This window comes from Pelecanus crispus, chromosome 8 (genome assembly GCF_030463565.1).
Source record: "Pelecanus crispus isolate bPelCri1 chromosome 8, bPelCri1.pri, whole genome shotgun sequence".
NCBI lineage: Eukaryota > Metazoa > Chordata > Aves > Pelecaniformes > Pelecanidae > Pelecanus > Pelecanus crispus.
In genome coordinates, this window is record NC_134650.1 from 34,766,025 (window position 1) to 34,770,092 (window position 4,068).

Here is a 4,068-nt window from a genome sequence, read left to right on the forward strand (position 1 = left end):
TGGCTGGGAGTACACTGCCAATGTTATAAAACAGTGGTAAGTACCGTGACCTGTTCCAAACAGTGCATTGCCTGCCAGATGGCCAGACTTAGGGTTTTTTAAATTTCAGTTCAAAGTAATCATTCTTACTGTCTTTTGTAAACTGCCACTGTTCCAATGAATTTGTATCACTCGACTGTGTGTGAATAAAGATATGGCCAACAGGAAGAAGCCAGGAAAATGACAATAAAGCATGTTGTTTTTTAACAAGAGTTGAGATTCAGGCCTGGCCAGCCAGCATGACTTCTGACTTCTCAGCTGTGGGGTGTATGCTCTGGGTTGCTATTTACTGCTTGAAGGTAAGCACGACTGAAAAAAAACAAAAAATGCCAAATCTGATGCTTCCTTTCTATTTATACCATGTTGTCATCTGACTTGAGTTTTCCCAAGTCTTTTGCAGTCCCCTGCAGTAGTCTGTATTAATTGAAATGGTATTTTTCCGGTGGGGGCACTGCTTAGAGTGGGTCAACAAACCTTATGACCTAAGCAGATGTTTTTGGGTTTTAAAGCAATAAGTACACTGAGTTCTGTTTTTCCCATCCCTCTCCAAGCTTAGTTCATAACTCTGCACAGCAGTGTTTTTTTTTTATAATGCCTCCCACCCACCAGAAGGGTGTACGTCCTATGCAAACAGAAAACGACCTTAAAAATAAACAGACATTAGAACGGTTCACAAGCCAAAAATAGCCCAGCCGCTGATCTGTGTTCATAGCTGGTGTTCCAGTTCCCTGCTCCTGAGGCAAAACTCCCAGTTTCTTCCTAGTAACTGGCTCCAGAAATGTATTACAGTTTCGAACCTACTCCTTAGTTCTCTTAGAGATCGGCTTTTCTCTATCTTAATGTGTCCAAAGGTCATAGAATCATCATAGAATCATAGAATGCTTTGGGTTGGAAGGGACCTTTAGAGGTCACCTAGCCCAACCCCCCTGCAGTGAGCAGGGACAGCTTTAACCAGATCAGGTTGCTCAGAGCCCCGTCCAACCTGGCCTGGAATGTTGCCAGGGACGGGGCCTCCACCACCTCTCTGGGCAACCTGTTCCAGTGCTTCACCACCCTCATTGTAAAAAAGGTCTTCCTTATATCCAGTCTAAATCTATTCTTCTTTAGTTTAAATCCATTATTCCTTGTTCTGTCACAACAGGCCTTGCTAAAAAGATTCTCCCCATCCTTCCTATAGGCCCCCTTTAAGTATTGGAAGGTCACAATAAGGTCTCCTCGCAGCCTTCTCTTCTCCAGGCTGAACAACCCCAACTCTCTCAGCCTGGCCTCATAGGAGAGGTGCTCCAGCCCTCGGATCATTTTGGTGGCCCTCCTCTGGACTCGTTCCAGCAGGTCCATGTCCTTCTTGTGCTGAGGGCTCCAGAGCTGGACGCAGTACTGCAGGTGAGGTCTCACCAGAGCAGAGCAGAGGGGCAGAATCACCTCCCTCGACCCGCTGGCCACGCTGCTTTTGATGCAGCCCAGGATTCGGTTGGCTTTCTGGGCTGCAAGCGCACATTGTTGGTTCATGTCCAGCTTTTCATCCACCAGTACCCCCAAGTCCTTCTCCGCAGGGCTGCTCTCAATCCTTTCATCGCCCAACCTGTATTGATACCGGGGGTTGCCCCGTCCCAGGTGCAGGACCTTGCACTTGGCCTTGTTGAACCTCAGGATGTTCCCACAGGCCCACCTCTCCAGCTTGTCCAGGTCCCTCTGGATGACATCTCGTCCTCCTGGTGTGTCAACTGCACCACTCAGCTTGGTGTCATCTGCAAACTTGCTGAGGGTGCACTCGATCCCACTGTCTGTGTCATTGATGAAGATGTTAAACAGCACCGGTCCCAGTATGGACCCCTGAGGGACCCCACTTGTCACCGGTCTCCATGTGGACATCGAGCCATTGACCACGACCCTCTGGATGCAACCATCCAGCCAATTCCTTATCCATCGAACAGTCCACCCATCAAACCCATATCTCTCCAATTTAGAGAGAAGGATGTTGTGGGGGGCTGTGTCGAACGCTTTACAGAAATCCAAGTAGATGACGTCCATTGCTTTTCCCTTGTCTGCTGATGCAGTCACTCCTTCATAGAAAGCCACTAGGTTGGTCAGGCAGGACTTGCCCTTGGTGAAGCCGTGCTGGCTGTCTCGAATCACCTCCCTGTCCTCCATGTGCTTGAGCCTATCTTCTAGGTGGATCTGTTCCATGATCTTCCCAGGCACAGAGGTGAGGCTGACAGGTCGATAGTTCCCAGGGTCCTCCTTTCTTCCCTTTTTAAAAATGGGCACAACATTCCCCTTTTTTCAGTCAGCAGGGACTTCACCTGACTGCCATGACTTTTCAAATATCATGGAGAGTGGTTTGGCAACATCATCAGCCAATTCCCTCAGGACTCTGGATGCATCTCATCAGGTCCCATAGAATTGTGTACATTGAGGTTCTTCAGGTGGTCTCGAACCTAATCTTCCCTTACAGTGGGAGGGGCTTTACCCCTCTGGTCCCCATCTTTCGGTCCATCGATTCAGGAGGGGTAAGGAGAGAAGTTGCCAGTGAAGACTGAGGCAAAGAAGTTGTTGAGTACCTCAAACTTCTCCTCATCTGTTGATACTAGGTCGCCTTTCTTGTTCATCAAGGAGGGGTACGCTTTCTTTAACCTTCCTTTTCTGGTTGATATACCTGTAGAAGCCCTTCTTGTTATTCTTTACATCCCTTGCCAAATTCAGCTCCATCCTTGCCGTGGCCTTCCTGACCCCCTCCCTACACAACCGGGCTGTTTCCCTGTATTCCCCCCAGGACACCTGTCCCTGCTTCCACTGCCTGTGCAGTTCCCTCTTACTCTTTAGTTTGACCAGCAGGTCTCGACTCAGCCATGCTGGTCTCTTCCCATCCTTGCCTGATTTTTTACACTTGGGGACTGAGAGCTCTTGTGCTCTATGGAAGGTGTCCTTAAAGATCTGCCAACTCTGTTCTGTTCCCCTGTCCCTGAGGACCGTCTCCCAGGGGGTCCTTCTGACTAACTCCTTGAAGAGCTGGAAGTTTGCTTTCCTAAAATTTAGGGTCCTGACTGTACTCCTCGCTTTTCCCATGTCCCTTAGGAGCGTGAACTCCACCAACGCGTGATCACTGCAGCCCAGGCTGCCTCCAGTCTTGACATCACCGATGAGCTCAGTTGCATTGGTGACCCTCAGATCCAGTATCGCGTCCCCTCGGGTAGGTGTGTCTATTACCTGGCTTAGGAAGTTGTCGTCTGTGCATTCCAGGAATCTCCTGGATTGCCTACAGCTCACCATGTTGCTTTTCCAGCAAATGTCGGGGTGGTTGAAGTCCCCCAGCAGGACAAGAGTCTGCAAGCGCGAAGCCTCCCGGAGCTGGAGAAAGAAGGCTTTGTCAGCAGGCCCCCCTTGATCAGGCGGCCTGTAGTAGACACATAGGTCTTACTATTATCAGCGCTGAAAGAGCTATGAACTGTTTTTATCCACTAATGAAGGACAGGCATGCCTTGTTAACAAATGCCTTCTTGTCGAGCAAGAGCTTTTCTTAATCACACTAGGAAAAAAAACCCACAAAAAAACAAACTCCACCAAAAACAACCCAGCCCCTTTTTTCTGTGCATGCTGTAGTTGATGGCCTTTTTGGAAATGCACACACCTTCCAGCAACTGGTACATCTCCATTTCTTACAGGAGGTAGGTATGGAGAAAAGTCAAGGGTGGAAAGCTGTGACACTTGTGAATAATTGAGAATAAGGATGACTCGCATCATATATACACACTGCTATTTTGAAACGTGGTGTTTTGGAGCTGAGGAGGTACACATGAGCACTTGCTCTTCCAGAGGCTTCTTACACGCATGCTGCCTTGTGTGCGTTACAGTGCCTTCTCCCAGAGCTTTCCCTGTTGCTAGCCAGGCGCTTGGTGTTGCTCCCAGCTCTGCAGCCGTGCAGGGAGCCTCAGGGTACCGCGCCGCAGCTGCTGCCGAGCGGGGAGACCCGGCAAGGCTGGGGCTGCCACGGGTTTGAGAAAACAATTCACACTGAAGCCCCAAGTAACC